The sequence below is a fragment of the Drosophila busckii genome, chromosome 2L (assembly GCF_011750605.1).
Source record: "Drosophila busckii strain San Diego stock center, stock number 13000-0081.31 chromosome 2L, ASM1175060v1, whole genome shotgun sequence".
NCBI classification, from domain to species: Eukaryota; Metazoa; Arthropoda; class Insecta; order Diptera; family Drosophilidae; genus Drosophila; species Drosophila busckii.
Window position 1 is genome coordinate 6,381,773 of NC_046604.1, and position 12,985 is coordinate 6,394,757.

Genomic DNA, 12,985 nt, shown 5'->3' on the forward strand with positions numbered 1-12,985 from the left:
CTATATCCAGCACACTACGCTTTTATTTTTTTTTTTTTTTATTTCCTCCCCCTCCCCGCAAATCGAAAAAACGATATATAAGGCAGTACAAAAATCTTTAAAAATGTCTGAAATAAATCACAAAATTGCCTAGTCATGTTTTTGACCGATTGTGAAATTTCAAAACGATCGAATAAATAACTTAGGAATTATTCACATTTGAATTTTCAATATTACACAGCTGGTGCCGTGGCTGACTCGCCATTACAAACGTCGCTGCGACGCAGCGGCGGCGCGTGCTGACGCTACGCGGAAAACGAGCTGTGACGCGTTAGCCTGTTTTTGTGTGTATGTGTTTGAGTGCATGCGTGTGTTTGTTGCGTATACCCTAGTCAAGGTGTATTTAAATGTTGGTGGCGCCCCAACTTTAACCTGTCCACTTTTTTTTTTTTTTTGTGTTTCGAATTGAAATTCGCAGCTGGCGATATTTGTGTTTATTCAGGTTTAAACTGCCTGCCTACCTTGACTTTGACTACGCTAGCACATTTTATGCTTGGCTCTGCTCTGTTGCTCCTTAAGACACCTAACAGCTATGCTAAGTCCTTGTTAAGTCCTTGCTGCTGCTGCTCTGCGGGCAAAAGTATCCTGCGCTTAAATTACTTGACAGACATACGCGTTTTCCGCTGATATCTGCTGATTATCTAGCCTTAGATACACTTCTTAGTTAGAGCATGTAGCGAATTTGAAGCCAACATGACTCAACAGTTTCGAAATAGTGGAATTCGATTTCCAGAAAATATATATACTAGCTAATGTGGAATTATTTTAGATTGGGATTCACATTTAATGAATAATTGAATTTGGAATTTTTCATAATTATAAAACATTAAATTACTATTTATACATATTTTTAGTTGTGAATTTCTAGAAAATATAAACAGAAGATGTGAAAGTATTTTTTAATATTTTTCGTGGATTGGTTAAATGAATCATTTGCTAATAATTTAGAAAAAAAAGCCTTAACCAAATATTATTATTTTACATTTTAAATTATTATAAATAAAATATTTGTTAATGCTAAATTGTCAGAAGATATAAGCAAATGATGTTAAAGTATATTTAATTTTTTTTTTTGGCAAGACATTATTTTTTATGTAACATTGTAAATTGTAAATGTAAAAAGCTGAAAAAATACGTTGACTAATTATTATGAACAATCTTTTTTTATTCTTATATTTTTAACAAATATTATTCAAGTTTATTTTACGCTGACTTTAGTTTTAAAATTTTCCTTATCTTAGTTATATTTATTTTTATTTCGATTTCACTGCTTCTTTTACTTCTTTAGCCTTCCATAGAGCATTCGCTCTTCAGTCTAACGCAAAGCCATCGACATTTTTGTTTTTATTGCTGATTGTTTCACTTGTTTTTTGAGGATAACAATAAATTTTTATTGTTGTTACGGTCGCCTCGTCTTTTGCTTATTTTGTTGTTGCGTTATTTATATTTCGGTTTCCCGTTTTTTTTTGTTTGTTTGCTTGGTTTTGCTGGATTTTCGCTCTTAGCTAGGGATCTGTCAAGAGCGCTTTTGTTTTTATTTATTGATTGCGGTGCTTTTTTTTTACTTTTTTCTATTTTGCGAGTATTTGGTGCGCTGGAATTTTTAGCCAAAAGTTTTAGTCGGTTGTGGTAACGACTGTGGCTGACAAATGGCTTGAGCTTTGTCAAAAAGTTTTTCTCGCTTTTTTTGTTTGACTTAATATAATTAAATTTCAGCACACAGTAACTGTAAACTTCATTAAGTTTTTTAGCAAAAGCGTTGCCAGCAAATTTTCTCGTCTCTTGTTGAGCCAAGCTAATGTCCCAGAACATTGTCAAGAGTCACTAAATGCCAAAGGGGGTGGCAGGGGGGAGCGGCGGAAGCTGTTGCGAAAATTGTCATAACTATGGCCCCATTTTGTAGCTGTAGCAATTAGACGCCAGCTGGCTTTGAACTTAACCTGTTGGTCTCTCTTTCTCACTTTTGGTTTGGTTGGCGCTAAACTTTTACTTGGATTTAGACTGTTGCATAGTTTTTCATAAAGTTGTTGCCGTTGCCAGGCTGCATAAGAATGTAGTGCCTTGCCTGAGTTGCTTGTAGTTTCATAACAGGGCAAATGCAGTTTAACATTTGTAGACTACAATAAGTTAAATTGAGTTTTTAAGTACGATGGGATGAGCGCATATGAGAAATAAGAATTAAAAGTTGATGTCTAGATATTTCAAGTTGAGTTTAGTCATAAAATTTTTAGTTAGCTTAGCAATTGCTAAATTCAAATTTCTGTAATGCAAAATATTCAATATAAAATTCATCAAACAACTCACGCTCCATTTATTGTAGTGATCTATTTTTTAGATTTATTAAAAAAATGTTTTTGAGCTATTGAAGTATAAAAAGTCTGCGAAATCTTTTAGTAATTTTTTTTTCGTCATGTGGCAATTTATAATAAATAATATTGTATATTATTATAAAATATAAAATTAAACTAAAGTGCAAAACGAAAACAATTAATTAATTATAAATATTATAATTTTACTCAAATTTTAAAAATACCGTTTGCTTAAAAACTTTTTTTTTACATAAATTCTGACTTACATGTTATTTAATTCTTTAAACAGTTTTATTTAAATTATTTTTTTACCCATTGAAAGTTTGTTTGCTTTACAATTTTCTTTAATTATATAAATGTGATTTTTATTTACATTATTTTATACATACATAGATATATATTTTTCAAATCTTATTTTTATAGAATTTACTTTAAATTAATAAATGTTATATTATTATCAGTTTATCAATTATCAGTTTATTTAATTTATACAATTTGTTATTTATTATTTATATTATGTTATTTATTCGTTATGTTTATGTTATGCTCTTAGTTTCTTTCTCTTAGCATTTTCTTTAATTTAATAATTGTTATATGCTCAAAGACACTTTGCAGTAATTTCTGCTTATCATTAATTTTTCTTCACATTTTTTCGCCAAGTCACTTTGCTAGTTTTCATATCCCATTGTTTTCTTTTCGCATTTTGCACATTGTGGCCACAATATGATTGTAGTACAGTTTGTCATAATTTGCAACTGTTGCAACTGCAACAACAATTGCACGTAGCTACGCCCCAACACCACCCACCGCCAACTCTATAAAGCGCCCACTGCCACGCACTTGTTTCTTATTAACTGCTAAGCCATTTGGAGTTTTGCATTCAAGTTAATAGAGAAAGATAGACAGAGATAGAACAAGGCAAAGCGCAGCGCCTGGTGCGGCACACAAGTGACTCTTGGCTGGCAACTTAGAGAATGAAAGAAGTGTGGTGTGTGGCATGTGGCATGTGCTTGTGCCTGGTTGTTGTCCTTTGGCTATGTCGCTGCATAATTTATGACTGCTTAGTTGTTAGCCTGGCGTTGTATGCAGTTGGCTTTTTTTTTAGTCAACGTTGCCACTTGCCATATTGCTGACCTCTCTGTGTGTGGCACGAACACAGAGAATGCGACGTCTGACTGCGTGGCAGGACTCTTAAATCAAGCGTCTGTCGATTGATATGTATGAAAGCCATTTGCATGCCAACTTTAAGCGCCTTGGGTCAGCTCGAAGCGCCCTTAAGCGCTTCTCCAGCACTAACTCAATTATTAAACAATTTAATTTTATTTCCATTGCACGCTGGATTTAATGTGATTGGAGATTAACAGCCAGACAGCCATACACACACACACACACACGTCCGAGCTTCTCATAAGCAGCTAATAAATTTTTATGCTGTCCAACATAGTGGTTTAACTTAACGATTTTATATTACACAATGCCTGCGTCGTCTTCCTCTTGTTTTTGTTGTATTTTATTAATTTGGTGACATAAAGTTATAAATTTACGTGTAAAACTTATTATGTGGAGAGCAAAACCTGTAACCACCCATTGTTATACAACCCAAACGTTCCTCTGGACTGCCATTTGGGCCTACCCAGGGATAAACTGAGTATTGGCCGCTCGTTCTTACTCTCTTAGTTGTTGCCTTTCTTAATTAGTGTGAAATGGCACGTGTGCGCTCCACTCAACAACAAATAAGTGATAAAATAATACACACTAGCATCAGTCCATAAACTCAGTCATTAATCATTTAGTATAATACCCAAAACACCGCACAAGGCTTAGCAACTTAGTTTATGATTAGGCAAAGGCTTCAAGTTTTAAATTTATTATTCAGTTGGGCCGAAATCCCGGCGGTACTGCAATACCGGGCCAACCCGCGACAGAGGTGGAGCAAGCCCCTAGCACTCCGTCTGATTCCAAAAATCAGTTTAACATTTGTTGTTCTCCAATGGAGAAACTATCAGATGTTAAGCTGATAAGAACAGATACTACACTTTGATCTTAGCCATAAGGCCGAGAAGCGATAACTTGAAATGCAAATAGTTGCACTAGAGCATGAAACGAAGACTTGAACCAGTTGGGAATTATATGTAGATATGTTTAGGTTGCAATTAAATATTGCATACTTTAGGGCAATATCTTTTGACTAATTGTTTTTGGCTGTGGGTAGGTCGCGGGGAATTTCAACATTTTACGTAAATATAATTTAAGTATTTAGCTGAGATCAGCATTACATTGTTTGTTGTTTTATATTTTTTGTTGTAATAATTTGTTATTTTATTTTTTTCTTTTTAAAACGTATTTTTATTCTTCCGCTATGGCCGCGACATTAGCGTCATTGTATATACACATGAATATTTTGCACATTCTGTGGCCTTTCTTGTTTTTTTTTTTTTTTCAATTCTTTTGATTTTTATTTAGTTTAAACAAGCTTGCTGTTACCGCTGGGGCAACTTAATCTAGTTATATATGCAGAGTCTTATTAAGTCTTATAATAGATAAAAAAATAAATCTTCGATAAGCTAAAATTAGAGTTATATTTTTTTAATATTCTCAAGTTTATCACAACAGAGGTTAAGCATAATAAAATTTATGAAAATTTATTAATTATGGCCTGATTAAGCTTTATACGTATTATTACTTATATTAAATACTTTTATTATTATTTTATCTTCCCTGCTGTCCTCTTTATCATTCGCTGTTTGATTTACACCCAATGGAGAGCCGCTTCTAAGCAATTGCACATCACTGTGCCTAGAATCTTTCGATTCCAGTATTTGCACGCGCTTAGGCTTGGTTTGTACTTGGCTTATAAACGTAGTCAAAGCACGTAGCGTAAACTTGGCAATAAATCCGTAAAACCCAACCGACCGTGCTAGCTCACACACACACATGCATAGAAGGCAGCCCGCTGCGCTACACGTGGCGTATTAACAATATCGACATGGGTAAACAAGTGCTGTTGCTCTTGATGTTGTTGTTGTTGTTGGGGGTGACTGGAGAAAGTAATTTACACTTTTTAGCAAAACTTGAACTTCGCTGTTGACTTAAACGCTTTTCTCTCAACTTTGCTCTCTCTCTGTCTCTCTTTGCAGTCAAATTAAACCATCGAGGGTGCAATAAAAATTAACACAAATGTATCATAATGTGACAACCCTCACAGCAGCAACAAGGACACGTGCTAAGCAGCCTTATCTATAGGCATTATCAGCCAATATGCCGAACCTTCATCATGTTGACTATAATCGGAAATACTCCGCTACGGAAACAATACAGGTAAGTGACTGTCAATACTTTGCCCTTTGGCAATTTAAAATTCAACTTGAGAGTTGCGCTTAATTAAAAATAAGACGTTAATTTACGAGCCCCCTAAATGTGGCACGCGACCCCCAAAGTGGCTGCCGGATGTCTTGCTTCCAACTAGTTACTTATTTACCTTTCCTGTCCTGTCCCGTCCTGTCCTGTGTGTCCTGCATTTTTGCTCGATTTTTCACACCCAACGTGCTTCGGCAACTTTGACTAGGTCTTGATTGATGTGCCACGTTTTGTTTGTCTGCGCAGCTTAACAAATTAATTGAAGAGTTTTCTGTTGCTTGTTGTTGTTGCTTTGTTTACAAAGTGGGCAGATACTGCCCCAGACTGTTTGCTTGTGTTGCACGCCGCTTCGGCCGCTAATTGCTGTCATAAATTTCTGCTCCATTTAGGAAAAGTAAAATTCCTTTGTGAAGTGTTTGAGTTTAATGGGATAATGGGGTTGCTTAGCTGGTGGTTAAAATAAATAAAATATTTGCTGTGCATAAATAAATCAAGAATATATAGTAGATGTTATTACAAAAAGCATTTTGTGTAAATTTATTGGTGCAAATTAATTTAATGAATGAAAATGCTTTGTTAACTTTATATATTATTGAATCAACGGACTTGAAGCAAATTCAAACAAAATTTTATGTAATACATTTTTAAAAATATCTTTCATTCGGTTGACAAACATTCTGATATGAAAATGGACCTTTCTTTATTCATAAAATATTACAAAATTTATAACATCTACAGCTAAAAGTTATAAGTATTTTTTATAAATTCATTCATGTAATCGAATCATTAAACTTAAAACCAAATCAAAACTTAAACTAATACATTTGCTAGAATATATGTCGGACTAAATATTCTATTAAAGTTTATTGCAATATTAAATATACTTAAGCAATTACACATGGCTCAACTGATTGAGAAACATTCTGATATACAAATCGAATTTTCATTATCAAAATGAGCGCACTCTAGAGTATTTAGCTAGTCGTCTTTAGATACAAATAAAATCTTAAAGTCTAAAAGCTTGAAAATATTTTTATTCAAGCATAATTGTTATTGATTTATCAAGCAGAATTAAAGCAAATTCAAAATTAAATGTAATAAATCTGTAAAAATTTGTTTCAGTGCAAATATTCCCATAAAGTTTATTGCAAATTAAATTTATACATAAGTAATTACTGTTGGCTCACTCTGATATATAGCGATCGATTCTAGAGCATTTAGCAAGTCGTCCTTGTTTCCCTTTTGTTTTGGTTAGCTTGTTGTCTCAGCTTGCTCTGTTCTCGCCATGCTGTGCTTGTTGTTTTTAGTGTTTTTGCATTTGTTGTTTTTGCGCAAAGGCAGCATAAAAAGGCGAAACGAAGCGTTTGGGCCAAGTTTGATGTTTGGCTGGCGCTGCTTTTGTTTTTGTTTGCTGTTGCATATAAAGCGGCGCTTCCGCATGCCGACACACAACAGCTTGGGCGCTATCTAGGCACACACACACACAGACATACATGTATACATGTGTACATGTCTGAGCCTTGACTGTGAATGAAACTTGATTAAGTAGTTTCCGCGTGTTTTTATTTGCACAATAAAAACATAAAATTTTCTTTTTTTTTGCCGCTTTCGTTTTATGTTTTTCTTTGTTTCGTTGCTATTTTTGTGTTAAAGCTAGAATAACGCGTTGGAGTAAAAAGTGTAAAGTGGATGCTTTTTGTTGTTGTTGTTGTTGTTGTTCTTGTTATGTCGCAACGTGTTCCAACGTGCAACGTCGACATGGGGATGTGGCAAGTGGTGCTGGCGAGAAATATCTCTAGACATGGCTGTGCTTTGCCATTTAAGCCGCTATTTTTATAGCTTTTGTTGGAATGTTGGCGTTATGACTATTGTGACATGTCCTGGACGTGCTATAGTTAAAACTCCATTTATACTTTTGTCAGCCAGTTTGTAGACGGTAAATTGCAACAAAATTGCCAAAAGCTGTCAGTTGAATTTTCTTTTAAGCAGAATGCTTAAAAAAAAAAAAGAATGCGGTAAATGCAACTTAAGTGGCACCAACAACGTTGCGGTTTCTTTTAACTTACAAAACATATTTCAATTACTTTATTCAGTTAACAAAAATAAATATTGATATTGTTTATAGACTCAACTGAAATTTGTGCAATCAAAATGATCATTAAATTAACACTGATTTCCATCCACTTTAACTTCTATTTATAAAACTTACATACATATGTAAATATGTACGTATTAGGGTTGTCGAAAATATATCAAAATATCAAAATATCGATATATTTGCGAAAAAAATAAATATTTTTATCATGATATTTTTAAGCCGTAATATCGATATATAAATATTTTTTTTTTGATATTTTCCGATATTTTGATTTCGGTCACACTATTCATGTTTAACAAGTGAGACGCAAGTTAATAAAGATGAGCTCCGCAAAATCTTATTATAACGAATTAAGTGACAAAACCGGAAAGTGCTCTTTATGTTCTAAAATAATTAAAACAAGTGGAAATACTTCAAATTTACTGTCGCACCTTAAAAATAGGCACCAGGCTGCATACACAAAATGTGTAAGCAAGGTATGTATGCATGTCTGCGCTTTGGCGCCAACGCCAATGATAACATGCGAATTTGGCGCAATTTTTTAGAAGCTTGTTTTTTATGTAACTAATATATACAATTTTTTTTATTAGAGCTCCTCAAAAAACAGCAGACCATGCCACATTTGGCTAAGTTGGCACTACGCTATCTGATAATACCCGGTAGCTCAGTATCCTCAGAAAGGATGGCTTCGGCAATTAAATGTGTAGTGTGCGACTCACGCAGCCGTATGACTGATCGGCACGTAACACAGCGTGTATTTTTAAAGTCACTGGCGAAACAATATTGGAAATAACTTTAGCTTTAACTTACGTAAACTTACAGTATCTTTGTATCAGTATCATTGCTTTAAGTAATAAAACTTTAATATGAAGTATTTGTGTTGTTAGTTTTGTTTGAATGAATTCATGTGGGTCATTAGGATCAATAGAGGTAATGTATACGAATAATTATATAGAGAGAAAGAGATTTCTAAAAGCTTTCTGATCCTAAAAATAAAAAAAAAATTTTATAAATATCATAATTACTCGATATATCGATATTTTTTCTTGATATTTAAAAAAATCATTTTGATATTTTTCAAAAACGAAAATATCATTGATACGATATTTTTAAAATATCATGCAACCCTAGTACGTATGTACCGTTGATGGCGGATAATTACTCGTACTGGTATAGGAATACGAGATTATTTAAGCCTCGTCATCTATTGTATGATATAAGATGATCCTAACTTAAATAGAGGGATAACATATTGGCAATATTGGACCTTAGCTAAATTTAATGTTTGCGCAAACTTTCTTTATATTGCGATTTATTTTTTATTGGCCCAACAACCGAAGTCATCAGGCACTGCTAAAAATTCATTTTAGACTCATTAGAGTGTCCCTCTCCACGGAAATCTTTAGTAAAAGGCGAAAGATTTATTCGACAACTGAAGAGAAACCAGAGTAACTTTTCAACTTCCTACCCTTGGATTGTACTTTAATCTTTACATGAACTAGTTGAGAATTATAAGTATAAGCAATAGAAATTGATTACACTTTTCTGCATAAACCTAAAAAAAATTGCAGGTAAATTAGCGGGCGTTTTTGAAGTAATTCCCAACTGGTTATAGTTTTTCAAAGGATCTATTGTTAGGGTTGTTCCATGTCAAGTTATCGCTTCTCGGCCTTATGGCTAAGATCAAAGTGTAGTATCTGTTCTTATCAGCTTAACATCTGATAGTTTCTCCATTGGAGAACAACAAATGTTAAACTGATTTTTGGAATCAGACGGAGTGCTAGGGGCTTGCTCCACCTCTGTCGCGGGTTGGCCCGGTATTGCAGTACCGCCGGGACTTTGGCCCAACTGAATAATAAATAAGACAATCAAACCACATCAATTAATCTATTGCGGGGCAATAAAACAGTAAATTCAATTGCTGAATACCGTATTCAGCCGATGAGTTAAGGCAGAACATTCATTTGCTTGTGGTCTTCTATTATTTGTGATAGAAGCTTTAACACTCCTTAGCGAAGACAGACTTCAAATTAAACTTAATGCCCTACAAATGATTTTCTATCATTTTAAAGTTTTCAATATTCCTTAGCTCTACAAATTGCAGTTTGATTTGCCTGCTATTTAAATATTAATTATGCTGTAAACAATTTCCTAATGCTGCGTTATCTCTACTTGAACTGCATATTAGCGCCATATGACGCTCTCGCTAACTTCCCCCAGACACGTAACATTAAAAATGATTACACAGGTTCGAGCAAGTGCCAAAGGCGGAGGAGGCAACAAACAACAAGCAAAGCGACAGCCAGCAGAACTTGAAGGACTTTTACTGTCGGAGCCCCCATAGGGTAAAAGCAATTTCACTTTTCGCCGCATATGCTGCCTGTTCAACCTTTTTTTTCTTTTTTTTTTTTTGGTTTTGTTTGGCAGCCAAAACGAACAACAACAATTTAGCTTTGCCGCTTTTTTTGCTTGTGTTTTGGCAAAACAAACAACATAAATATGGATTTCTCATTAAAATGCCAAAGTTATGCGAAGTTGCCGGCACACGTTGCCATTAAAGCAACAAAGAGAGCGCAGGCGCGTTGGCTTGTCGCTCTCTCGCTCTCTCAATGTCAATGTCGTCTACACAAACTTTCGCTCACTCTCTTTCTCTTTGCTCTGTTTGGTTGGGCAGTCACGTGTTGCCATTGATGGAATTTCATTGTCTGTTTGCCGGCTTAGTCTCGTGCTCAGCTGCAGGCTCTTCGCGCGTCTTAACACTTCAGCTGAACAACAATGCGAGGCATTTGTCATGAAACGGATTTCCGGCATGCAAAGCGTCGCGACAAAACAGTTTGAGGCAATATCCAAAGGATCCTACACACTGCTTTTTAACTGTTTTCACAAAGTTTATGCTGATGAAGACAATATAAAGAAAATATTTATTTGTATGCAGCTTATTTAAATTTTATAGCGTGTTCAAACTTCTGCTCTTGTTATTCTTATTTTGCCTTTGGCTTTGACACTCTTGACTTCGTCGCTTGGGTACTTAGCCTCTGCCTACAACTTGTTCAATTTTTTATGACAAAGGCGCAGCCCACACAATGCAAAATGAATAAAGAAAAAAATTGTTGGTCGTGCTTTGCCGCAAAACTGGCTATTTAGCATTTTAGAGTAGGCAAACTCTCCCTACCACCCCCATAAACTTAAACATTTTTGTCAGCCATATTGTGTTGCCTCGCATGAATATTTCATTAATCTCATTACAAACATTGTTCACAAGCTGTGTGAATTTTAATCAACGCCTGCGCTATTTAAACATATAAATTTCCTTAAGAAATTTCCACAATGATAATAGTTAATGAGCAATATACATGATAACCTTGGGGGTTGGGTGGCAGTTTGTGTGCCCAAAAACTATTTTGCGTAGGGGGTCAATTGTCTATGGCGCTTTCAGTTAATAGACAGTCTGTTAGATTTTATCAAGGGAAACATTTGCCTGCCAGTTAAATAGTTAAAATGCGTACAAAATTGCTTGGGTAATTTAAATTATTTTGTGGGCTGCTTTTAATGGCTTAAAGTGCACATTAAATTATGTTTATAGCCTTAAAATGCTTTTAAGGCATTCTTATAATTTATTTATTGCAATTTAAAGTTATTTCTTGCATTTGACTAGTACGTTTAACATAATGATCCTTTTTATAAATTCCAACCCTCTTTGCGCCTACCTGGTCAGTCTGCCAAGAAAGCAATATCAGGAATTTCGCACACTCAAACTACTTGTGCTTAAAATTCCCAACTAGTTCAAGCTATATGCACATATTGTACTCATTAATTCTCGATCTAAGTTATCTTTGCGCAGAGGCGATATCGTAACCAATGAAGTTCTACTGAGGTGCGATTATTGCTAGTTGAAAACTTTAACCAATACCCCGCCATGGGGACGTGAAATACCGTCCACTACGGCAATTTTTGGAAGCCCGAGAGGGCTCATAAATAATTCATATCAAAACTATTATATTAAGTTAGAAAATTAGTTGAAGGTTTAATTACTTAGCTTATAGGTTTATAAGGAATAGCCAAGACTGTTTGATGAACACATTATTAATAAGTTTATTGCATTATTAATAAGTTTATACACTGCTGGTGGTCTTAGGTTAGACGCACCTAGACACTTACGTTCAAAATTTTAACTATTAAATAAAGTTGATATGCATAAACCTTGGGTACTTCAAGTATAACATTCGAATAATTATTAAAATTAAACAAATGTGTGTTTTAAACATTTTCTAATAGAATAGACGCACTTCGGCTTATTAATTTTTTTCAACTAAACTTAATTAAACTTAAGTCAATTTAAATTTTTAGTATGTTTTATTATTTGATTTTTAAATACGCAGTCGATCACTTTTTACGTTTCACAATTTTCTACAAGACGTGACTATAATATAAGCAAGCATCGGTGGATCGCCAATGTCGTATCATCCAGCGGAGTCTATAGTCTATAGCTGTCCAGCTGTAGTCCTACAGTATTTTGTTAGAATTTATGATCAAGCGACATCCAACTTTAAAATCTCTTGATTCGGCATCATTAAAACCAAAAATATCTTGACATGTTGAGCTAAATTGTTGTTGCTTCTAAGTGTACTAGAGCATAATTTTCTCTCACAATCAGTCGCATATGATAATTTTCTATTATGTTAGTCTCTGTTTATCCCTTTAATATGAATAAGAAATATTTCATTGAAGGTTGTTTTAATGTGTATAGTATAGTATAGTTTGTTCTTGTATCATAATCTTATATAATTATTTGTATTTGGCTGTAACTCGGATAAATATTTGTTTGTTACATTATTTTCCAATTATACAATAACGGGACGGAAGGAAACTTACTTAGATTTAAATTATTTATTAGGCATGTGCATATCATTTATATATGTATAGATATGCCTCTTTGTTTAATAGAACTATAACTATACCTCAGTCTAATATTGTGATTTATTTTTTATTGGCCCAACAACCGAAGTCATCAGGCACTACGAAAAAATTCATTTTAGACTCATTAGAGTGTCCCTCTCCACGGAAATCTTTAGTAAAAGGCGAAAGATTTATTCGACAACTGAAGAGAAACCAGAGTAACTTTTCAACTTCCTACCCTTGGATTGTACTTTAATCTTTACATGAACTAGTTGAGAATTATAAG

The 12,985-nt window shown here is 34.1% G+C and overlaps 5 non-coding genes across 5 annotated transcripts; 2 read left to right on the top strand and 3 right to left on the bottom strand.

The window, feature by feature from the left end:
* Window positions 1-4,219: 4,219 nt before the first annotated feature.
* LOC117135082 lies at window positions 4,220-4,415 on the bottom strand. The gene has a single exon (XR_004458988.1). It is a non-coding gene; the product is annotated as a U2 spliceosomal RNA (small nuclear RNA).
* A 4,719-nt stretch (window positions 4,416-9,134) lies between these two features.
* On the bottom strand, window positions 9,135-9,255 carry LOC117135067. Its single transcript, XR_004458973.1, has one exon. It is a non-coding gene; the product is annotated as a U5 spliceosomal RNA (small nuclear RNA).
* A 205-nt stretch (window positions 9,256-9,460) lies between these two features.
* LOC117135061 lies at window positions 9,461-9,656 on the top strand. Its single transcript, XR_004458967.1, has one exon. It is a non-coding gene; the product is annotated as a U2 spliceosomal RNA (small nuclear RNA).
* A 1,976-nt stretch (window positions 9,657-11,632) lies between these two features.
* On the top strand, window positions 11,633-11,772 carry LOC117135064. The gene has a single exon (XR_004458970.1). It is a non-coding gene; the product is annotated as a U4 spliceosomal RNA (small nuclear RNA).
* A 1,031-nt stretch (window positions 11,773-12,803) lies between these two features.
* LOC117135069 lies at window positions 12,804-12,921 on the bottom strand. The gene has a single exon (XR_004458975.1). It is a non-coding gene; the product is annotated as a U5 spliceosomal RNA (small nuclear RNA).
* Between the last annotated feature and the right edge of the window lie 64 nt (window positions 12,922-12,985).